This window comes from Sorex fumeus, unplaced genomic scaffold (genome assembly GCF_029834395.1).
Source record: "Sorex fumeus unplaced genomic scaffold, SorFum_2.1 ptg000008l, whole genome shotgun sequence".
NCBI lineage: Eukaryota > Metazoa > Chordata > Mammalia > Eulipotyphla > Soricidae > Sorex > Sorex fumeus.
In genome coordinates, this window is record NW_026606065.1 from 52,231,683 (window position 1) to 52,257,738 (window position 26,056).

At 40.4% G+C, this 26,056-nt stretch overlaps 1 protein-coding gene across 3 annotated transcripts in view; it reads right to left on the reverse strand.

Annotated features, from left to right (window-relative positions):
- The window catches only part of LMO7 (LIM domain 7), a 152,731-nt gene that overhangs the window by 120,804 nt on the left and 5,871 nt on the right, over positions 1 to 26,056 (reverse strand). For all 3 annotated transcript variants that reach the window (XM_056109695.1, XM_056109697.1, XM_056109699.1), the window contains exon 2: positions 16,548 to 16,617. The gene's annotated coding sequence lies outside the window, so the exon portion shown is untranslated. The remainder of the gene's footprint in view (positions 1 to 16,547; positions 16,618 to 26,056) is intronic.

A 26,056-nucleotide genomic window follows, 5' to 3' on the forward strand; every position in this document is an offset into this window, starting at 1 on the left:
ACCTCTGGCAAATTTTTAGAATCTTTTTTTTGGGGGGAGGGGGAGCGGGGAAGGGTTTAGGGTTTAGGGTTTATTTAGTGCCACTTTTCCCAGTGGTGCTCAGGACTTACTCCTGGTTCTGTGTTCAGTGATCACTCCTGGAGGTGTCCAGAGGACCACACACAGTGCTGAGAATAATTCTCACCCCAGAAGTTAGTGCTATCTTACTAATTTACATTTTACACATTAGAAAACTGATACTTAACAAGTTGTGTGACTTGCCCAAGGTCAACCCTTGAGTCTGTGTTCTTAACCACAAGATGAGTCGTCCTGTGTTCTGGAAAGGCTCTAGTAGGGAGAACCCACTTCTCTTTTTCTCCAAGAGCCCCTCTTCTTCCATCTTCAAAACCAACAGTTTTGAAGGCTTTCTATATTAGGCACATTTGGATAATTCAGACAGAATTCTCCCTGCTCAGGGTCAAATGATTAGCAACGTTCATTTCATTTGCAACCTGGCTAGGACTAGTAACACTCATGGGTCTTGCAAGACTCACAGGTTCCAAGGATTTGCGTAAGAGTATCTTTGGGAGTCATTCTAGGTTGGCTACCTTAACATCGTAAAGACATGTTCCTGTGTGCTATCTTCTCTTCTCCAGTGAAGCAGCTATAATTCATAGGTCTGGGTGTGATTAACGCAATCAGGAATCACTAAAAGAGTTACTACTAAAGGTCGGCTTGTAAAACGAGGATACAGGTTTCCCTATTAACCAAAAGTAGAACAAGCTCATTTTTGTATGATTTGGTAGGTTATTTTTCGAGGTCTGTGAATATTATTACACTGCTTTAAAAAATGTCAAGTCAAGGCCCTAAAAAAGTTCCAAATCATAGCAAACAGGAAGGCTCTACTTTCAGATATTGGGTGAAACTTGAAAATAGTTGTGAGGATTTAGTGACGAAACAGCTATAAAATTGGTAACATTGCTTGGATTTAATAAAGTGGTCAGTAAATGGAGAGAATCCACTTGACTACTTGACACAGCCCATGGGTACTCGGTACTGTGGCCTCTATATTATCCTGTAGCTGAGTAAGATTATGTTCAATGCTGACAGCCAACTGAAAACACCACAGTTCAAAGGAAGATGATCTGTGAGTTTCAGTGCACCAAGAGGTTAAATTTGAATTTAGAAAGGATATGACTCAACCTAAAATAATGTCATCTTATCAGTGAGGTTCCATGAATAAAAGCAAGATTAATTTTAAAGATAATATAGAACCACTGAACTTGAGATTTTGTTCCCTACTAAAAGAGAGTTGCAACCACGGCACCCAAAAGGAGAGAGAGAACAGGGGGGAGTGCCCTGCCACAGAGGCAGGGTGGGATGTGGGGATGGGGGTGGGAGGGATACTGGGGTTAGTGGTGATGGAGAATGGGCACTGGTGGAGCGATGGGTACTCAATCATTGTATAACTGAAACCTAAGCACAAAAATTTGTAAGTCTACAACTATACCTCATGGTGTTTCACTAATAAAAAAAATTTTTAAATAAAATAAAGGAGAGTTGCAGGGGCCAGTGAGATGTGTCAAAGAACTAGATGACATACTGCCATGCATTCTAGAAACTCGAGTCTGATTCCCAGCACTGTATAGTTCTTAACAGAGCCATAAACAGACCTCAGGCACTGCTGGGTGTGGCTTCCAAACTAAAAAAAACTACAGTTGCAGTTTTTGATAATTATGCTTTTGGAGACTTGAATCCCTCAAGACCATTTTATATTCCAGATTTTTATAACAGTATATTAGTAATACTTTTTGCAGTATTTCCTGAGTGAGGGGTGGGAGTGCCATATGACCCTCATACATCACCAGATTTTCCAAGACCACAGATGACATTTGCATGAATAGGGGACCACAGTACAAGATTTGGGAGGGCAACTGGGTAGGATGAGGTAGCAGAGGAAGGAAACAAGGTTGGAAGTGGACCAGAGTTGAAAAAGGTTGAGAAACACTTTGCCCAATGTACCTTATGAAAGGTACATATTTACATATTTTTATGTAAATAAGGCTGTACAAATCCTTAAGGTGAAGTGCCAAAAATTTCTCTCCAAGTTTACATGCATTTAGATTTGGACTCAAGGGGCTGGAGCAATAGCACAGAAGGTGCTTTTGGAGACTTGAATCCCTCAAGTGCCTTGCACGTGGCCGACCCAGGTTCGATTCCCAGCATCCCATATGGTCCCCAGAGCACCACCAGGGGTAATTCCAGAGTGCAGAGCCAGAAGCAACCCCTGTGTATTGCCGGGCATGACCCAAAAAGCAAAAAGAAATAAAAAATAGATTTGGACTTAAAATTCATTGTTTTTATTCAACCAAAGGACATGGCATTTCAACTATGGACATGACTATCTTTTCTTTATCTTGATTATACCAATATTACTATATTTTCTTTAATCTAACCACAAATAGCAGAAATAAAATGTATGACTACCAGAGAAGATTGGGAAAAATTGAATGAATCAAATGGTATAGTATTAGGGAGATAACAAGGAAACTAGACACTCCCTACCTATCTATAGGACACAGACATAAAAGTTGTTTGGAAGAAATATAGGTTTACTGTTGAGAGATTTATTTTTAAAAGTCTGAAATTATGAATTTATCCAAAGTCATAGAGTATACAAGTAGCAGTTTAAATTTTAAAAACAAGCAAAAATATTTATAAGTAAATCAAATAAAACCCATGGACAAAATGCCCATGGGTTTTATTTGATTTACTTATAAACAAAAAGTCTAGGGGGTCTCCTCAACTTTTTCTTAGAACCAGCCTGGCATGACCTTTGGCTTCAGAATAATTGTTTATAGTAGATAAGTTGGTATCTAGTGATTCCATGTTTATTAAAAGTCCATTCATTTCATCATCATTTCCATAATGTTGCTTACTGACATTGATCTCCTGCTTTAATATTTGCAAATTTGAAATCTTATGCGAAGTGATACATCTTCTCAAGGCTCAAGACTCCTTTTCCCTCCACCAACACTCTGCTTCACATTATCTCAATAAACTACTGATGTAAAATGCTTCAATTCTCTCTCAGTTCATTAGCAACTCCTACATACTCTTTTGTCAAAATATTTGTAAACTGACCACTTTTCGCCACCCACCTACCATGAACTATTATATTAAAGGTCTTTAAAGAATGGACATAATCTAATTATAGCGGCTGAGGAAGTTGGATGGTCTTCCTATCTATAAGCTTCACACTTAACAGAATTGATAGCATAGCTTCAGTCCTAATCCAAAGACTTGAGAAGCAGAAACATTCAGTGGGATGGCCTAAGTTCTAGTACGAAAGTCAACAGGTCAGAGACACAAGAAGAGCCATTGTTTCAGGTCAAGCCTCATCTTGACCTGAGAAGATCAGTATTCCAGCTCCTAGAGTCAGTGGTGGTTTCTTCTGACTCACAGGACAGTTGACCTTTTCTTTCTAGTCTGACCTTGCGCTGATTAGATGAGGCCCACAGACCCTAGGGAGAGTTTTATTTACTTAGCCTTCTGAAAAATGTTACTCTCATCCAAAAACGTCCTTCCAGGCATAGTCAAAATATTTGAGCAAAATTCTGGGTACCTCATGGACCAGGAAAACTGGCACACAAAATTCATCATCAGAAGTATTAAAATTGTTCTTTAATAATGGAACCTGACTTCTGGAGTTCCTTCATTCTGTTCTTTATAGGAAACTAAGGACTTCTTCTATTACTGTTACTTCAGTGGGTAAAGTATTTTTGGTGAGGAAGTTTATTTCATTGAGTTTTTTCACTATATCCCACCACTGTCTTCGGGTCTTGAGGGTTTCATCAGAAATTTACTTATAAAGGGATGGTCATGGAGAGGATCATGCTAAGTGAAATGAGTCAGAAAGAGAGTACATAGAATGACTGTACTCATTTGTGGAATATAAAATAACAAACTGATACTGACACCCAAGGACAGTAGACACAAGGGCCAGGAATATTGCTCCATAGTTAGAAGTCTGTCTCATGATCTGGGGGAGAAGGCAGCTAGAATAGAGAAGGGATCACTAAGTCAATGATGGTCGGAGGGATCGTTCTGGATGGGAAATGTGTGCTGAAAGTAGATAAAGGACCAAATGTGATAGCCTCTTAGTATCTATATTACAAACTATAATGCCCAAAAGTAGAGAGAGTATGGGGGAAATTGTCTGCAATATAGGCAGGGGAAGGGTAGGAAAAGAAGTGGGGGGAATACTGGGGACATTGGTGGTGGAGAATGTGCACTAGTGGAGGGATGGGTGTCCGATCATTGTATGACTGAAACTGAAACATGAAAGCTTTGTAACTGTATTTCACGGTGATTCAATAAAAAAAACTAAATTAAAAAAAATATATATATACAACCCGCCTACTTTGTTCAATTCAATGATTTTTGGTATATTTATAGATATATTTGCTCAGTACCACAGCAACCTATGATTTCTAGTAACAAATTAAATTGCCTTCAGAAGCTCCCAATATCTTCTATCACACTCCAAGTAAAAATTGCGATCTACTCACCCACTCAGCCTTACATAATCTTGCTGTCTTACTCAGCTCCAGACCTACAATTCTTCTTGCTGATCCAGTTTGATCCTGCCTTAATCTTCCTCTTTTCCTCCTGTTAGGAAAACTCCCTTCTGCATATCTTCTAAGTGCATTGATCTATTTGAGTCCCTGACGTAATTAATATATAAATTATGTGAATTTATAAATATTGTATAAAATTATACCTATCATATTATATATTTTATGTCATATAATTTATGTACAAATATGTTAATTTACATATCTGCTCCAGAACTAAGCTGTCACTATGCATATTCTCTGAAATATTTCTCAAACAAGTACCCAACTATTCTCTACCCATTCACTTTATTTTTCTGTATAATTATTGGTAATTGATAATGATTTTCTTTCATGGTAACTATTAGAATCTGTCAGACAATACTGACATGCTAACTGTGATCCTTAGAGATGAATTACCCTCCTACCTTATCTATGACCATGACTGTAGTTCGTAGAAGAGTGCCTAGCACATACTAAGAGCTCAATAAACACTTTTAGAAAGTGAGGGGCAGGGGATACACTGGGGCCTAAACCCCAAGGGATCAGAGCCCACATACCAGTTTACCCCTGGATCCTACTTCTTATTAACTTCATTTGTTTCTCCTTGAGCAACTTCTCCACAATAAAAGGCAAGTGCTTCAGTATCTGAATAAAACCGCCATGCATGATATAATCCTATCTTAAATCATTTTTTAATTCTACAAATTAATTGTTGTATTTCTTTAGCAATTCTAATTCATTGATGTTTTAAAGAAAACCAGATGCCCTCAAGGCTGAAAGTTGACATAAAAATGCTTGTCTTAGACTTTAAAGCAAGTTTTAGAACTCCAGGGAAGTGCTTCTAACCGTGTCAATGCCATGACTAAGAAATTTTGGCTAGAAAGAAAAACAGGAGTTTCCTGATTTACAGCACTACATCATTATGAGGGTATTGGGAACAGCTTTAATGTCAACATAAAGTTTTAAGTTTCCACTCCTGGTGATACTTATTTTAAGTGGGAGTTTTAAAGAAATAGAAAGAAGCAAGGAGATTCTTTGAGAATTCTCCTAAATAATTCACCCCAAACTGCCATACTGATGTGCCATAATTTAGGAAGGGATTAAGGACTTAGTTAAAATGTATGATACCAAAAAAATCCTTCAGACGCCTATGCATTGCTGAGACATCTGGGGCCTTCAGAGGGGAGTGTACCAGCCCAGGACACACCCAAACAGAGCCCTGGCATCCACTCACTCCCACAATGCAAAATCGCCACCATGACTCTGGCTGGACTCCATTGTCACCGGACCAAGACCACCCAGAAATCACCCTGCTAAAAATTCAGGTATGTGCATCTTTGTAACTGAAAGCTCCAGGTTTTCTCAGAGTTGGGATGGGCTACCTTCCCACAATCTCCCTGCACTTCTGGAAGCCTCAGCAATCACGTCCATACCCCAAACCTGCTGCACAGTTAAAAATATAACTCCAGCTCTACCATCCAGTTAAAAATTCTGTATCTGTACCTCCTACACTATGCAGCCATGCAACATCTCCAAAATCTACAATTGATAACCCAGTAGTAGCACTCCAGATTGGATGTGATGTAACATGAAGGCAACCAGACACCAGTCTCAACTAATCAAACAGTAACACAGAATGCTTCTTAGTTATCCCTCAAACAAGGACTTAATGTCTCCATGGTGAGATACAACAATTTTCAATAATTTTCCTCTAAGGAAATATGTTTGGTCATTCTGCTAGCAATTTATTGATAGCAGCAACACAAAATAAATCACTGTGGGCCTGCCATGGGGGCAGGCTTGAGGGGTGGTTTGGAAAAATGGAGATAATGATGGAAGGAAGGTGATAGTAGTGGTGGGACTGGTGTTGGGATACTGAATGCTTATAAGAAATAAGCACTAAAAACTTTGCAAACCTACATCCTTAACATGTAGGGGGAAAATTTCATACATGCAGGTCTTACCTATTTTATGTAAACTCCAAAATATATTAGCACAGAATTTAAAAGTTTTATTAAAAACAGGTAAGGCATGAATATTACCAAAATGAGATCCAAATATAAAATAAAATTTAATGCAATATGCTTTTTAAATAAATAAATAAACTGTATGAACCTGGAATTGGAGAGATAGTATGGCAAGTAGTTTGCACTCAGCCAAACCAGGTTCAATTCTTAGCATCCCATATGATCCCCCAAACCCTACCAGAGGTAATCCTAAGTACAAAGCCAGGAGTAACCTGAGTACATTGGGCATGGCCCCAAAACTAAAACAAAACCAAAGTAGTAAGACATCTAATAGTTGTTAGTTTGAAGACAGCAAATGGCATAATCTCCATTCTATTTTCTCAGATTTGATTATTGGGTAACCTCAGACTATTTCAAAATTTAAAATTATAGAATTTTTTCTGAATACAAATGTGTTTCTTTACCAATTATCTCATTTTCTCTGAAAATTCTTTGTATGAATTTTTGTACATAGTTTTTTGGTTTTTCTTTGCTTTTCTTTTAGGTCTTTGGGTCGCATCTAGCAGTTCTCCATATTTACTCCTGGCTCTGTGCTCAGGGGTCACTCCTTGCAGCACTAAGGGACCAAATGCAGGGTTGGGAATCAAATCGGGGTTGACCACATGCAAGGCAAGCGGTTTTACCTCTGTACTGTCACTCCAGCCCTGCGCATACTTTTGTATATATATGCATAATCATATACCAACAACAACATACCACATTCTCATCATGTATTAAGAAAACTCCATGACTTTGTTATCAGCATTTTCTTTCCAGAAAATGAGAAACATACTCAAAGTAATTGTTTGAATCTTATTGTTTGAGGCATTATTCTACAATTCCTTGACAGTTCAGCTTCTTAGAAATTAGAACACTTCTTCAGAACAATCACAAAACCACAACTGAGCAGTCTTGGCTTTTATCCTTTATTGTGGGCCATAGCAGCAGTGCAGGAAGGCTAGGGAGGGTGAAGTCACAATAGCAATGCTCCATTTAGTGTGTGCTGCTTGGGAGTCACCAATGCAAAATTTAAAATTATAGAAATTACACAACTCAGGGGGACATGAGTTCTAGGGACCAGTACAGGGCCTGTTTATGCTAGGCATATACTCTGCCACTTGAGTCATACACTTGGCACATGCAATTGAGTAATTTTAAACAAGTGTATCAATACGCAGCTGACCCAGGTTCGATTCCTCCATCCCTCTCGGAGAGCCCAGCAAGCTACTGAGAGTATCCCGCCCACACGGCAGAGCCTGGCAAGTTCCCCATGGCATATTCGATATGCCAAAAACAGTAACAAGTCTCACAATGGAGATGTTACTGGTGCCTGATCAAGCAAATCAATGAACAACAGGAGGAGAGTGCTACAGTGCTACAATGAACAGAAGAGAATATCTTGAATTCAATGGTGCTAGGTCTGATACAACATACATGAAATTGCTCCAATCCAATAATTAGTGAGAATAAACAAAAGTCAAGGATCACGATAATGGTATGAAACATCTAGCTTTCCCTGTATGTCGAGTGTGAGGAAATCAAGAACATGAAAATGAAAAGAGAAATTGAAAGAGAAGTGATGTCAAAACCAGGATAGATATAGATATAGATATAGATATAGATATAGATATAGATATAGATATAGATACAGATATAGATACAGATACAGATATAGATATAAATATATTAGCTCACCCTTCTTTTAACACCTGAATCTAAAATGGCTTTACACCCATCAGGAATAAGGATTCTGACAATCAAAAATCATATTAGTATGAAAGTTATTTATTTTTACTGATTAAGAAATCAAACAAGCAAAGATGCAAAGCAAAGGCCCTCCCGTTGATCGTCGATTTGCTCGAGCGGGCCCAGTAACGTCTCCATTGGAGACTTTGTTGTTACTGTGTCTGGCATATCGAATACTCTCGGTAGCTTGCCGGGCTCTCCGAGAGGGGCGGAGGAATCGAACTCGGGTCGGCCATGTTGGCCGCTTGTAAGGCGAACGCCCTGCCCGCTGTGCTATGAATGAATAAAAAAGAATTTGCTAGGAAGAAGCCTCTCCCAAACTGTTATGTGAAAGAGCTCTTCAAACAAAACTGCAAAACCAGCAGCAAAATTCAAGGACAGAAAAATTGACATGAAATATTCCACCATTAAGTGGTCATTCTAAATTATTTTACAATAAGGTCTTCAATTGCTTCCCCTGCAGTGACTTCTTAAGTGTTTTGTATGTTTTGGACCCTCTGCATTCCTAAATCTAACCCTAGCCCTGATTCTAACCCTAACTCTAATTCCTAGTAGGTCTGATCTCTAGTGAGGCCCCAAACTAGCAAATTTTCAAAGTTTAATGATCTCTGTACACTTAACATTCATTTTTCTGAAATAATACTGAAAAGCACCCAAAACTGCTGGGAACTTAAGTGCAAATCTTGCTGCAAGCTAATCCCACCTTTAGAACAAGCAAGATCCTACCAATTGACCCAAACCTAACAACTGCAAAATGCTTCCCTTCCCTTTCTATCTTGGAAAACACCAATACTTTATTTTGCTCATAGTTTGAAATGAAAGTCATAGTTTCATAGAAACCATACTGATTTGTTTTAAGAAGAGTAAAGCAGTCCATACTTTTTCAAGCAAGGTTTATATTGTCTGCTCAGTCAAGTAACACTCAAATATTTCTTGAGTATATTCTCTTCAACAACACAAAATTTATTCCTGCCTCCTGCCCAGAAAAGTGCCTCCCCTGAATGAAAATAGTAATTAGAATCATACCATCTCATTTCTAGTTGGATTAGGAATGAGAGGAAACAAAAGTGGGCTCCCACAACCACCACCATTGAAAAACACAGTTATTGAAGGGTCAGGCTTAGGTTTTATTTGGATAAAGATCTCACCAGTTCAGTGTCCCACAAACCTTCCAACTCCTTTTGCTTCCCCAACTCTGGGGAAAAGAATAGGATCAATTTATTCCCTGCCTGTGAGTGTTTGTTAGTTTAAGAAAAGCGTGTAATAAAATCTAGGCAAGAATATTTTGATTTTATAGGTGATCCTCAGGTAAACTTTCCACTCCCTCTGGAAGGGAAGGGCTACATGTTTCAAAAGTGAATTTAACTCAAGAATGGGTGGGGAGAGAAAGACAGAAAGAATATCAGAAATAATTTTACGAAGGTATAAAAAGATTAATCAATAATATCTGAAAAGGGCAGTAACAATGGGCCATGGGCTTGCCTTGTTCCTTGTAGCAGTCATTAAGAAGACAAGGAAAACTGACACATCCAAAAAAGCTTAAGCCCGCTGGCATCTTTATCCACTTCCTGCATTCTACAGCATTCCTGGATGAGAAGACTAACTCCCCAGTTTCACAGTCACACCTTGTGCATTCCGCTCTGAAAAGTAATCTGACAGAGTAAACCTCTGTAACAAAGACGTTGAAATTAGCCCAGACTTTTGAGGCGAGTGTGTCTCTCTGGAGAATTTTTTCCCTTGAGGATTTTTTTTCCTTTACAGGTCCTTGAGGCAGAAACATTCAAACAAATCATTCAAACCAAATCTTTGGAATACCATTGCTTTTCAAAAGGAAACTGTGATGGAAAAGGCAAGCAGACCAATCAATCCACACTAATTCATTGCAACATCCCATGTAATATGGTGTTCACTTTTTTGATTCTTTAGCTCTGGTGGCTCCCAGTCCAAGATGATTTTGCCTCACAGATATTGCTGCAATGACCAAAGCATTTTCAGCTATCACAAGTAAGGGGAGGAGGACGGTTGGAGCCACTGGCTGTTGGTGTGAAAGATATACAGTTAAACATTCTGCATGGGAGTCTCAAGACAGAGCCCACAATGGAGAATTATCTCGAATTACCAGCCCAAAACATTGAGTGAACAATGACAAACAAGCCTGAGAAACCCCATTTTGCTAAAAGCAAGTAAGTCACCAGGGGTCCAAGATCACTGTAAGTATTCGGGTTAATCACTTCCTTGATGTTTTATACACATATTGTGTTTCATGCACGCTAACATCAGATGCTAAACATTATTCTGCTTCAATGGCTCCTTTCACCATCAGAATATCTTGTCTATTTCTCCGAGCTTTATTTTGAGGTTGAGTTTTCTGGTTCCCAAATAAAGTTTTAGTTTTGAATTACAGTGATTTGGACATAGCCACATTTAACACTCGCTAGTTTTTTCGAAGGCTTGAATTCATGAGTTAGACAGCATTTTTATTTTTAGCAAGGCTTCATAAGGAACAGAAATAAAAACAAAAAAGTGGGTTGGAGATATAAATCCTTAAAAAAAGTTTTTTCAATCAAATGAATGGTTTCAAGCAAAGCAGTGTGTGTGTGTGTGTGTGTGTGTGTGTGTGTGTGTGTGATAATTATTTATGTTTTAGTCAGGCAATGTGGCTATTCCATGTTCTTCATTCAGATCCATATGCAAAGGATAAAAATCTATTGCTTTATTTTCAAAATTAAGTATATATGGTAGCTGAGTTGTGTTTTTTTTAGGGTGGAGGGTGGGGTGGGGTTATTACTAAAAAAGAAAGAATAAGAAAGAATAGAAAGTTTGGGGTACTATAACCACCAACTTTAAACCCATACACAGAAATTATGCAATTCTTTCTTAACTGAATTAGCCTGGTATATTTGCTGTGCACAAATCTTTAGAGACCCTGCCTTTTGAATCTCAACAAGAGGTTTCTATTAGAAATGAGGCAAGAAAAAAAGTAATTAAATGGCATATGGCTGCCATATTTATAGCCTAAAACATTAATGGGTGAGTTCCCTGATAAATTCTTTCAATAAACACATTTCCTGGGGGCTAGAGCAATAGCACAGCAGGTATGGCGTTTGCCTTGCATGAGGCCCACCTGGATTCGATTCCCACCATCCCATATGGTCCTCTGAGCACTGCTAGGGGTGATTCCTGAGTGCAGAACCAGGATCCTGTGCATCGCCAAGTGTGACCAAAAAAGCAAAAAAAAAACAAAAAACAAAAACAAAAAACAACAACACTTTTCCATTCATTTAGCTATAAAAGTATCTGCACTCTGGTTTAAAAGACAAATAACAAAAATATATAAACTGGTATGAAAATGGTATGAAAATGGTGAATTATACTCATGTCAATTCCCTGGGGTTTTTTTGGGTTTTTGCTGTTTTTTGGTTTGGGGTTTGAAGCCATAACTGGTGGTACTCAGGGGCTACTCAATGCTTGATGGTCATGCCTGGTAGAGTCCCATGGACCATCTGGTACTAGAAATTAAAACCAAGTTTTCCATATATGCGAGGTATGTGTCCCAAACCCTGAGGTATCTCCCCAGCCCAGTTTTACTGCTTTAATATTGGACTGTATTTATGCAAGATGTTACCCCCAGTAAAACTGGATAAAACTGGCTAAGGGGTAGTGATGATCTCTCTCTATATATTTATTTTGGTTTGGGGCCACACCCAGAAATGGGCAGGGTCCATAGGGGATGCCAGGGATCAATCCAGGGTCAGCTGCACTCAAGGCAATAGTACCTGCTGTATTAGTACATATTACTCCAGCCTCATATTTTTAAATATTATTTCCTGTGAAATCCTTACTTCAAGATAACAATTTTCTTTAAAAGTGAGTTGCTGTGGGGCAGGGAGATGGTTTTGGTGCCACACCGGGTGCTCAGGGCCTATACCCAACTCTGCGCCTGGTGATGTCTCCTCTTGGTGCAGAGATCAAACCTGGGTCTTCTACATACAAAGCATGTGCTCAGCCTATTGAGCTATCTAAAATTGAATATTACCTAGGAATATTCCGTCGCTGTTTTAGTTAAGTTAGTGAAGTTCTGCACTCGGGGTGGTACTTCAAATAATAGACATTTATTATCTCTCAGTTCAGGAGGCCAGAAGGCCAAACGCACGGTCTCCACACAAAGACACACTCCTGAGGAACCCCACAGAGGAATCCCCTTCCTTGTCTCTTTCCCACTTCTGGGGGCTGGCTGGCAAACTTGGCATGTTACTTGTCCTGTAGCTGCATCACCTGGTACTCCCCTGTGTGAACCTGTCTTCACATGTCCGTCTTGTATTGGATCTGGGCACATCATCTCCCCATTCCATTGTGACCTCATCCTGACCTCGCTAATTGCATCAGCAGCAGCAACAACCGTATTCCCTGACAAGGTCGTGTTCCTTGTCTGAAGGATGGCGGGGGTGGGATGGGAGGAGGTATAGGAGTGGTAAAGAAACATAATTAGGCCTCTAATACTCTCCCATTAAAGACATTATCCTAGAGTGTTTGGTTGGTTTTTGGACCGTGCCCAGCAGAACTAAGGACTTACTTCTGGCTCTGTGCTCAGGGATCACTCTTAGCAGTGCTCAGGGTGGCAGTGATTAAACCTCAGTTGACATGTGCAAGGCAAGCACCTTTACCTGATGCACTATCTCTCTAATCCTCAGTCTTATTTTTCATAGTACAAATAGTGCAGATTCCTTTATTTAAAAATTGATATATTTGTTCTCCAATGCACCTATCATGTTAGGTGCTATAAACAGAATAACTACAATAATAGTATGCTAGAAACACAATAAACACAACAATAGTATGGAGAATCTGGCTCTGATTTTTTTTCTTGTGTCAAGAATAAGATTTCTATATATATTACATACATATTTAATCCTCTATAAATGGGGAAAATTTTATTTGGCAGACACTCGATTACTGGTTAAAAGTATAAACTGCCACCAAAAAAATTTCATGAGGTATCTGTGTATAATGTTATATTTAATTATCAGGTGAGTCACCACATCTCTATCACACAATCTATATATTATTCCTTTCCCTCCTCATTAACAACCCTACAAGTAAATTCTGAAGCTCTACTTTGCACTGGAAATTGAGACTTAGAAGTTTTGAGAAAAGCAAGCTGACACATAAAGCATGAGAAGGAGTCCAATGAGGCATGTAATGACTTTCAACCAGCTGGGCTGAGACCTCTTCCAGAATCACAGTCACTTATACTCCCAACATCCAAATGAAAATACTCAATATTTGAGAAATCATCCTATTTAATTTACCAGAAATGCATTTTAGCTTGGTTTCTAGAGATAAAATTCCAACCAGATAGAATTTCTGATGCTTGAAATAGAAATACTCGGAGATATTTGGATTTAAAAATAAAATTGTATTTTGTGTTCTTGTCTAATCACAGAATCAAGACGGAATAAAATCTCTAGGGTCCAACAACAACAAACAATAATTCAGGCATTCCAAATATGTGGGGTGTTTGAGACCAAAGGCTAATTTTATTTAAAACATATGCAATTGATCCAAGAAATGGCATTTAAAAATCTAAACGTCAGCCTATCTAAATATATTACTCAGCCCCTTTGAAGAGACGAGTCCTTTAATTTGGGAAGTGAGGGGGGAGTGGGAGTCTGTGCCATACCTGGCTTTGCTCAGAACCAACTCCTATCTTTGTGCTCAAAGATTACTCTCCTAGAAGTGCTCAGAAAACTAGATATGGTGTTGGGGATAGGCCAGAGTTGCCCAGGCTTCGGGCAAGTGCCTTAACTCCTCTACTAACTCTCTAGTCCCAATATTTTCAATATAACTGCAACTTAGAATGTTCATAGATACCAATGACAATGATAGGTCTCATTCTCCTAGCCCTGAAAGAACATTGAATATGGCTCTTTTAAAATCTCAGGGCGAGGAAGAAGGAGACGTTACTGGAGCCTGCTCGAGGCAATCAATGAACAACAGGATGATCATGACCGTGATCATAGATGCTTTAGAAAACTTATTTTTCAGTTTTCTTATTTTACTAAATTGAATGTTTCTACCTAGAAATATTTCAAAAAATATTTCTCTCACTTTTCTCTTTAAATAACTTCTGACACTATTACTAAAGCTAATTCTATTCACTGCATATGAGTTTCTTATCTACACAAATTTGGGATCAATAATAATATCATGTCAGCCTCCTAGTTATGACACAAATGGAATACAAAAAAAGCTGTTAAAATGAGCAAATATTTGGATCGAACAGCTTTGGGAACTTTTAATATATGTAAGTATATATTTCAAATATGTTTAGTTATATGCATACCTATTCAATATTGGAAAATCTTTAAGCTATATTTCAGAAGAAAAGAAAAATACTTTAAATATCTTTTCTTCTAGGAAAAAAATTCTAATCTGCATTCAACTTACTCCTGTCAAAACTTTGATGAGATTTTCATGTCAGCAGGAATCAAAAACATTTTAGTACTCCTACCTTTAAATTCTTCATATTTTTAGTATCTGCAGGCCTGGTCAAAAGAAGGTTGTTGAACATATTTTAAGCAACTTAACTGATTGCTATCACCAGCCTTGGTTCTGAGGGCTCCAAAACATGTGAGAAATTACTCAGCTTCTGTACTTAATTACAAATCAGTTATTTCCAAATGCCATCTATTTCTGGCCTCTCAAGGAACTGGATCCTTCAAAGTATTTATATAACTGTATTGGGTATTCTTTAGATGCAAAATTCTGAATTTGAAGTTAGAAAGAGTCTAGAAAATAACCCATGATCATTATAATAGTATTACCAACGCAAAGAGAAAAAATGTCTTGCCACATCACACTGCATATTGGTGGAGAATTCATTACACTGAAGAAAAAAGTAAGCAAGTCTTGAATTTCAAAACTACTCTCCGACCAGAGAGATAGTATAGCAGGGCAGCCAGGTTTGATTTCCAGCACCCATATGGTCCCCTGATTCCCACCAGAAATGATCCCTGAGCATAGAGCCAAAAGTAAACCCTGGGCACCACCAGGTGTGGCCAACTCCTCCAAAATTAATATATTCCCCAAGACTAAGACAGAGTAATGTCAGAGTGTAAAGCAAAAACAAGCATTGAATATCTGATAGTTCCATAAAGTGTGGCCAGCTAACAATGTATGCAGGATTGACTGTCAGAAAGAATAAAATTCTATACAAAAGCAATTTGTGGAATAAATAATCCAGAAAATGGTGTGACGTTTAAGGGCACAGATATCAAAACAAGCAGACTGAAAAAATAAGTAAAAGTAAAGCCTCTGTGCAAATAAATAAATAAAGCACTAAAGATATAGAATTACTAGATATAACACCCCTAAAATCACTAGAATCACTTCTCTTTTTTATTTTTTGATGACCACATAGGAGATGATGAGAACCAGCTCCTGGTTAAGAGCTTGGAGCCACTATCAATTGTGCTCAAGGGTACAGGGTCTTAACTTGGTACAGAGACTTAACTCAGGTCACCTGCAAGCAAAACATGTACTCAATCCACCCCCTAGAAACATTTTCTTGAGAGGGGAGAGTAGAAAGGAGGGAGGGAGGGACAGAGAGAAAGAGGAGAGAGATGGAGGGAGGGGAGAGATAGAAAAAGAGAGGGAGGGAGAGAGAGAGCGACGGAGGGAGGGAGGGAGGGAGGGAGGGAGGGAGGGAGGAAGGAAGGAAGGAAGGAAGGAAGGAAGGAAGGAAGGAAGGAAGGAAGGAAGAGAGAGAAAGAGGGAGGGAGGGAGGGAGGGAGGGAGGGAGGGAGGGAGGGAGGGAGGGAGAGAGGGAGGGAGGGAGAGAGGGATGGAGGGAAGGAGGAAGGAAGGGACAGAGGAAGGAAGGAAGGAAGGAAGGAAGGAAGGAAGGAAGGAAGGAAGGAAGGAAGGAAGGGAAAGAGAGAAAGACAGAGGGAGGGAGGGAGGGAGGGAGGGAGGGAGGGAGGGAGGGAGGGAGGAGGAAAGGGAGGGAGGAGGAAAGGGAAGGAAAAGGAAAGGAGAGGACGGGAAGGGAAGGGGAAGGAAGGAGAAGGGGAAGGGAAAGGGGAGGGGAAGGGAGGGAGACACCCAACCCTAATTTCTATGATAATTCCAGGTATTAGTCTACGCCCATGGTTTCAAAATCCAAGAAATTTAGTTTTAAAGACAGTCTATTACTTACCAAACCTGCTATTGGTGTGGACAGCCTATTGATCTTCTTAATGACACCGGGTTTAAGCTTATTGACCAAACTGAAAACAAAACAAAACAAAAAAACATATGCAATTACCAAAATGCCAACAGAGTGATCATTTGAACATTTTCAAAAATTATAGGTCAAGCATACAGCCGAAGAGAAGGGCCACATGGAGGGCGGGATCCACAGCTCCCAGAGAAAAAAAAAAACAGGTTCCAAAAAGAGCCGAGATCATCGGGAAGTCCCAGATGGGGTAGGTACCGCATCCCACCTCCCCCAGATGGAACCCCGGTGACCAGAAGCCTCTACAAGCACAGCTGGAGTATGCGGGAACTAGGACTTTTCCTCAAAACCGCGCGGCCGCTTATGTGGCCACGCAACATCTCTCTATATACAAAGTGATCAATGGGAAGTAAACCACCCAATGTTTCTCCCTGAAAATCAGAGTTATGTTTGGAGCACGGCCACAGCCCCAGAAACACAAGGACTTAATGCAGAACCCAGCAGCTTGGAGCAGAAAAGTGAACGGACTATGCGTTAATCCAGGCCATCATGTCTGCCCGGAGGGGAAAGGGTGTTGCCCCATTCGCCCTTTCTTCTCTGGAAAGAAGGATGGCGGCCACATGGGAGCCTTGTGGACAGCAGGTATGAGCCAGGGGTGTGGGGGCGACTAAAACCTCATGGAAAGGGGGACGTTCTGGTCCATCCTTCACACCCTACCGAGGTCACCAGTTGCCCCCCACGAGCGGCTCTCCAGCACGGCCACAGCCCCAGAAGCACAAGGACTTAATGCAGAACCCAGCAGCTTGGAGCAGAAAAGTGAACGGACTATGCATTAATCCAGGCCATCGTGTCTGCCCAGAGGGGAAAGGGTGTTGCCCCATTCGCCCTCTCCTCTCTGGAAAGAAAGATGGCGGCCGCATGGGAGCCTTGTGGACAGCAGGTATGAGCCGGGGGTGTGGGGGAGACTAAAACCTCATGGGAAGGGGGGCGTTTCGGTCCGCCCTTCAAGCCCTACCGAGGCCAACAGTTGACCCCCATGAGCGGCTCTCCAGCACGGCCACGACTCCAGAACACAGAAACCAATTTCTTAACTATCTGACTTTCAGTAGAAATACTTCCAGGGTCAATAGGTAAAATAGCAGAAATCCAAAACCAACATTTAATTCTTGAACCCAGCTGTAGAAAGCAAATCACTTCACAATGCTTTTTCAGCATGTCTGATTTGGGGGGGCGGGTAAACTCTAAATAATAGTGGTGAATCTTTTATTGAAACAATGAATCTAATCAAAGCAGATAGAGTGTTAACTAGAATTCATCTGCCTCACAGGGACTGGGAGGGGTGGGGGGTGGGGTTTTATTGGGGTTCTTCATGGTAAAAAATTATTGGTAAAGGGAAATGTGTTTGATATTTGCATGACTGAGACCTAAACCTGAAAGCTTTGTAACCGTTCCCACGGTGATTCAATAAATAAATAAATAAAAAATTATAGGTCACCATCCTGTCATTCAGAGCTAAGACCTCAACATAAAACAAGGAAACCAAGTCAACAGACAGAAGAAGAGAACTGCACACAACAGGCAGGGGTCCTCTGGCTGTGTCTTAGGATCCCACGTCACATCAGCAAAATCTGTTTCCTCCACTGTTGCTACAGAAACATGTGTTGGGTCCTTTCAAATTGCCAATTTAAGAATCTCTTTATTATAATTTAGCTCAGTTGGTCTTAACTATTTTTTTCTATTAATTATTTTCACTGATTTTTTTCCAAACTGATTCATCTTTAATACCATATTATTTAGGGGCTGGAGTGATAGCATAGTGGGTAAGGCGTTTGCCTTGCCTGCGGCCAACCGGGGTTTGATTCCCAGCATCCCATATGTCCCCTAAGCACTGCCAGGAGTAATATCTGAATGCAGAGCCAGGAGTAACCCCTGAGAATCACTGGGTATGACCCAAAAAGGAAAAAAAAAACATATTTAGCCAGATTTAAAGGCAGTGTGTGGGGACGGGGGGTAAAGATGGGGGTAGTGTGCTTTCCTTGCATGCTGCTGACCCCAGTTCAATCCCACTCCCATACAGTCTCCCAAGCATCTCCAGGTCCCTCCTGGAGGTCCCATGGCATTACCGGTGTGTCCTGGGTAAACTATGACACTACAGCACACAAGGAACACCAAATTCTGTGGGCCCTTACATTGAATCACAGATCCAGGTGGCAGAAATTCAACTGGAGGGATCCCTGGGTCTCCTAAGTACCTCTTGGGAGACACCCTTCCCCCAGTTTTTTTAATTACAAAGTAAACAGTATAACTCATTCAAACAAGCCCATCATTGACTGATCTGTCACCAGAGTTGAATGAGTGGGTAAAAAATTAACAATATTTAAACTCTCCCAAACAGGCCAATAACCACACAATGAGTTAACAATGAAAAAGTCAAACTTACTCTGACAGAATCTGCAGATATTCCTAAATTTTCATACTCTCAAGAATACTACAAAAGGAGCAACTCCTAAGAATAATCCCTGAGTATCACTTGGTGTAGGCCCCCCCAAAACCATATATAGAGAGAAAGAGAGAGTACATAAATTACTACATTATATTAATCTCAATTTAAAAACTTTGGGAGGGAGTGGCCTTAGATTCTGTGCTTTAGAAGAGTGGAAAATTTTCTATGTTCAAGTAGATGCCTGAAATTTCACCATCTTCATTCCTGTTCTTCTTTATTTGGGAATGGGGGACAGGTTTGGCGACACCCAGCAGTGCTCAGGCTTCCTCCTGTCTCTGTAATTCCTCAGGGATAACTCCTGGTGGGAATCTGGTTACCATATATGGTACAGAAATTAAACCCAGGTCAGCAGGTATAAGGCAAGTACACTACCACTGTACTATCTCTTCTGCTCACCACATCCCCCACTAGGATTTTTCAAGCTATAAAACTTTTTCATTATTATTTAAAATGAAATATTTTTTAAAAGGAACCTAGGGGGCTGCAGCTGGTAGTGCATTTGCCTTGCAAGTGCCGACCTGGGTTCGATTCCCAGCATCCCATATGGTCCCCCAAGCACCGCCAGAAGTAATTCTTGAGTGAATGAGCCAGGAGTAACCCCTGAGCATCACCGGGTGCAACCCAAAAAGCAAAAAAAAAAAAAAAAAGAACCCAGTTTTAACAACCACAACTTCAGAATATACCTTTTGTTTCTAAATTTAGATTATTGTGAATTCTGGGTTGCTGCTGCTCATGCCAGGTCATGATGAAATTTAACATTGTAATAAGGCTTTTCTATTAATATTACCTTTATTAATTATTCATTTACAACCACCAGAAAACAATAACTTGAAACAGTGATTACTCTATTCAATAATTCATCTACCACAAATAAACAACTCTTTATTCTGTGATGGAGTTTCAAAAGGAAAATAATTTAAAAAGAAAAGAATCAAATATCCTTAATTTGCAGGTCTCCTGTTCACAAGGAGAGACAGGGAAAAAAAATCTGGCCCTTGAGGAATGTCCCTCCTTCAACATTCCAGAGATTTATATATACACTTGAGTATGCTAAAAATAAAAAAAGACAAAAGTCTTAATTTAATAACCTTCAGAATGTTGTTAGACGGGATTCAAATTACCCAACGGTGGCTTAGGAAGATTTGGTCTGGAAGACTTCAGAAAACAACAAGAGATGTTTTTCTATTTTCATAGTTTCTTCACACAAAGATATATTGACAATGTTAATATATTTAAAAAGTTAGGAAGGAAGGAAGGAAGGAAGGAAGGAAGGAAGGAAGGAAGGAAGGAAGGAAGGAAGGAAGGGAGGGAGGGAGGGAGGGAGGGAGGGAGGGAGGGAGGGAGGGGGAGGGGAGGGGAGGGGAGGGGAGGGGAGGGGAGGGGAGGGGATTATTGAGCACTGATCCAGCAGTGAATTCCTTACATCAACTTGGACCCAAGAAAGTAACCCTTCCCTGATAAAAAACACTCGAAATTGATAGATGCTGAGATGACTCATAATATCAGAAAAGTCTGGCATCCGTTGTCCTCATTAGAAAACTAGTGTCATAAATTCCTCCCGCACCCATCTGAGTCATTGATGACTTTGGCCAGATAATTCCATTTACCTGTTTACTTCACTCACCACTTTTATAACATTGTGTTAGTAATAACAAGAGCTTTTTTTTTCCTCAGAAGAGCTTCCGGAATGGATAATAGCACTGCTTACTCTCATTAAATTCAGTAAAAAGAAGGTGGGACAGAGGAAAAGCAAACAGAGAGGACAAATGTTATCGCCCAATAATAAACGGGGTTACTTTCTGCCAGCAGGGACCAGACGTGTTACTTCGAAGTCACACTCACAAGGTCGACCAGTGTCTATCCTAGTCCTGATCCCTCACAGCATGTGTCCAGATATGGGAACTACCTAACACAAAGCAGAGAAGCAACATCCTGGATAGCACAGAGGACACCCTCCCAAACAACAGTGCCATATGAAAAGGCAATAATTTTCTTTCATTGACTGTAAAAAGACTCATCAGTTTTAAATACCAGGACATGGACAACATGCAAATGCTAAAAATCCTACCAAATTCTGTATCATGCATAATTATGAAAGAAATCATGTTTCAGGTGTTATTCTAGAGTGGGATTGGGGGAGTGGGGGAAGCTAGTCTCATGCAATCCAAACATCTGTGTAATTTGAACATTATCTCTAAAGAACTTGAGGTATCCTCTATGTCAAACATAACATTGGTGCCACACAAGAGCACTATGACTCTCCTTTACAAATAGAATTTCTTTGGTTAATAAGTGTTCTTCGGTTACACACATGGAATTTCTAAGACAGGAGTGTCTAAGGCTGAGGTCATTAACCCTATTCATGACTCAGATATCATGATAACTTTGCAGAAACGTCCACGCATAAAGATCGAGACACTCCAGGGACCATTCCTCCACCCCTCTCGGAGAGCCTGGCAAGCTACCGAGAGTATTCGATATGCCAGACACAGTAACAACAAAGTCTCCAATGGAGACGTTACTGGGCCCGCTCGAGCAAATCGACGATCAACGGGAGGGCCTTTACAGACACAATAAAGTTGACTCCATTTAGAATCCTGTCACCAATGAATGTGACCCAACTTTGAAAGAACTCAGAGGTGACACTCAGAAAACTGTTTATCAGGCTTAACATGCTATCCAGCTCAGTTACACAAGGTTTTAGTAAGAGAATGTTATGCTCTCTGTTAATCTCCAGAAACTAGTCCCAAAAGCCAATTTTCATTTTCCCTTTTATCAAAACAGAGCTTTAGAAATATTTTTCAATTTTGAAATTTCCAAAAGAACTCAAAGATTTATTTTCAAATATATACCAGAGAGACTGACACTGAAAGGCATATCAATACTAGGCTTTTAAACTAACTTATGAATGACTTAGTAAGTAGCTAACTCAAATACACATATGCGTAGTTCAAAGACCATATACATACATAGTTCCAGGAGCCTGTCAAATGTATTTTCTAAATCTATACTCCACATCAATTTCTATTAGGAACCAAATGTTCAACAAGATATAATAAAGATACAACACATTTTCTTACAAATTTGCTTTCTCTGCTATTTGGCACTTTCTTATATACCCACTTTTTTTCCTAGACACAAATTCTAGAAAAAATGGCTCCGCCTGGGGCTGGAGAGAGAGCACAGTGGGTAGGGCATTTGCCTTGCACGCAGCCGACCCAGGTTCAATTGCCAGCATCCCATTTGGTCCCCTGAGCACTGCCAGGAGTAACTCCTGAGTGCAGAGTCAGCAGTAACCCCTGTGCATCACCAGGTGTGACACAAAAAAGCAAAAAAAAAAAAAATGGCTCCAGCAACATCTGAATGCTTATGAAGAACAGAAAGCTAGGCTGGGATCAGCTTCAGACCAGTGAAGTTCCAGGCCAAAGGATATACTCTCAATCGCCAAAGCACCCCCTAGCACTTAGTAAGCTTCCTGGAACTCTCCAGGGGTGCAAATATTTTTTAAAAAATAACTAAGATAGCACAGAGGTTAAGGTGATTGCCTTGCAAACAGCTGATTCCAGTTTCATCCAGGCACCCCCAAGCACTGTCAAGAGTAATCCCTGAGGCCAGAGCCAGGAGTGAGTCCTGAAAGCCACCAGGTATGTCCCCCATAGCAAAAAATAAATAAAATAATAAAAACAAATTCTATGAATGATTTAAACCCTCTATCTTCTTTAAAGAAGTAAATCGGGAAGGGAAGGGGGAATCTATCTTTAGTTTTAATCCAATGCCTTAAAAGGTTATTTTCATTTTCCCCAACAAGGGTGAGACCCAAAAAACAAAAACAAAAATCAGTATGTTTAATCTCGAGAATTCCTGTGGTGGTGATTTTAATACTGCTGATTTACCCACACCACAAATACTTTATCATGAATGCTAAGATGGGAAAGTGTGTGGAACAGCAACAAGTCAGCACCAGTACAATTGATAATGATCGTTCTGTTATGACAAAATTTCCTTATCTAGCCTCCCCGTTATGCCTGAAGCATCCTGAAGTGAGGGTAACAATGCACAGGCAGTCTGACAGGAGATATGTCTTAGACTACACAATGTCAATAGAGCACTCATGGATCTTGGTGAGGAGTAGCAAACTTCCCAGTATGCCACAGAAGTGTAAAGTGATTAACAGCTGGTCTTGGGTTTCTACTAACCACTACTGACTTCGGTGTTGTTTGGAGGGGTGAATGGGGCGAGTAAACCTGGCTGTGCTCAGGACTTACTCCTGGCTCTGCACTCAAGCATCAGTTCTGGAGGTGAAGGGGACCCTGAAGCACATGTGGTGCTTGGACAAGAACCCAGGTCAGCCCCATCCATACCTACTTTCCTCTCTGACCCCTACTGATCACTTCTAAGTCACATCACTAAATTTCTCTGCCCTCTTCCGGTAAACAAGAGGGGAATGATCTCTTACAGGAAGACTCAGGTTGGCACCAACTTTTGCCAACAGTAAGAGGCACTTGGATGCATGTTTTAGTGTATTATAGCCATGTTCCTCATCCTTTCTTATCCTCTATCTCGGAACCAAAGTCACCGGTGCTGAATTCCAGCTCCTTACCTAAAAGACATCTGATGTTGTGAATCCACTTACTTTTGTATCAGGAAGCGGCATTCCTGTGTCCACTTTGTAGAGGAACAGAGTAGAGGCTGCCTCTGTATTTTCAAAAGAAGGGAATTCCCAAATTTCCAACAGCCTGGTTTTCCAAGAAGCTGCAGCTTTTGTAACTTCCACTCTATTATGGTGGGGGGCTGGGGTTAACACTCAATGGGGAAAGATTTTAGAGAAGTCTTTTCCCCATTCTGGAGTCTTTTTGATTCTCAAAAGAATTCTTCCAAAAGGTCTTGTAATTTTCATGAGAAATATATCAATAAATAATAGAATTGTCAGGTAATGCCACATTGCCTTCAGGATAAGTTCTATCAGCATATTAGCCATTTAGAAATGATATCATTTTGCCACATTCTTTGAAAGAATGTTAAATTATTTGCCTAATTTAAAAAATAGTACCTAGGGGGCCAGAGGTCTAGTACAGGGGTCAGATGCCTTGCATGAGGCAGCGGTTACGTCACTGGATAAAATCTCTGTCCCCTGAGCACTGCCCCTGGCTACTCCTGAGCTGAGCCAGGAATAGCCCCTCAGCATTTGCTGGCTGGTGCCAACAATCAAGCAAATAATACTACCTAGTTTAGTATGATTAATTCTCAGTAATAAAATTGAAGATTTTACTGTTCATTTCCAGAAATATTTCTTTATTATGAAGTTATCTGGGCATATTTATTATTAACTTACCCACTAATGGTCTGAAATGTCTATTTCACCAAATTATGTAAATACTAGAAAATCTTTACATTTTTTTTCTTAAACTATTTTCCTCAGAACACAATTTGCCAAAATACATTTGGGGTAATAAAAGTGGTTTTGGAGAGGTATTTCTTTTCCTGTTTCTTCAAAGCTTAGAATTTTAAACAGACTACAAATCCTTTTTCTAAACTTTTTGGGGGGGCCTCGGGGTGGGGAACAGCAGTCACCACCAGGGCTTCTCCGTTCCCCCAGGCCAGAGGTTCAGTGTGAAGGCCTGAGAATGTGGTCCTACTTGGGCCTTGAGGCACAGGGAATGCTCAGGCCAGCCAGGACAAGCTGATGGAGAGAGGGAGGCCTCCTAGCAGAGCTTCTCCCTGAGATGCTCAGGGAGCCATGTGATACCGCATCCACCATACAATTTCATGACTTTTTGATCCAGGGCCAGAATGCTAGGACAGGAGGTAAAGCACCGGGTTTGCATTCAGAGACCCTACTTCAGTCCCTAGCACCACAAGGAGTGACACCGAGTCCCTAAGCACAGAGCTACAAGTAACCACTGACCACTCTCTGTTGTGGCCTGAACCCCCTCCAGCAAGCCTCTTTAATCATACTTTGCAGCTTTTCATTTTAATTTGACTTATCCTGGTGTATGATGAGTCTATTTAAATTAGTTCTGAGCTCATTTTTTATTCCAATATGCTGAATGAATTGTAACTTCTAATTTTTTCATATTTCCTTTATCATAAATTATTCTTATGTGTAAGAATGCCCTTCTAGGGACAGAGCAATAGTATAGCAGGTAGAGCACTTGCCGTGCATATGACCAACACAGGTTCAATCCCTGACATCCCATAATGCTTCTTGGAGCCCACCTGAGCCCTGAACACCTCTAGGTATGGACAAAACAACAAAAATAAACAAACAAAAGAATGTCTCTCTGAATCATGCCACACTAGCACGCACATATAAAAGCAAATAATAATTTATAAATATAGTACTTCATCCAATTTTGTCACATTTGAACAAAACAGACACTCCACAGAAATGTATTTTTTAGTAGTTTTTCCCACTCTCATATTTTCATCCTTCATATGAATACTAAAATAATTCTAAGTAAAATATAATTTTATCACTTGATCACTTGACTTCCCGTTAATCGTCAATTTGCTCGAGCGGGCGCCAGTAACGTCTCCATTTGTCCCTGTCACGTGCTAGTGTAGCCCAATGGCGTCTGTTCGCTCTAGGAACACGAAGAGCCTCAAATCGATTGTTCATGATCTTGATGAAGAAGTCTGACCATCTGGTAGGTGGGCGGTCACGCGGTCTTTTGACATCCTGTGGAATCCAGTCAGTAACGGCTCTAGTCCAGCGGTCGTCTTTAAATTTCATTACGTGACCAGCCCATCGGCTGGAGCAATAGCACAGCGGGTAGGGCGTCTGCCTTGCACGCACCCAACATGGCCGACCCGAGTTCGATTCCTCCGCCCCTCTCGGAGAGCCCGGCAAGCTACCGAGAGTATTCGATATGCCAGACACAGTAACAACAAAGTCTCCAATGGAGACGTTACTGGGCCCGCTCGAGCAAATCGACGATCAACGGGAGGGCCTTTACTTTACTTTTGGGAGACCCGAATAGCGTTCTCA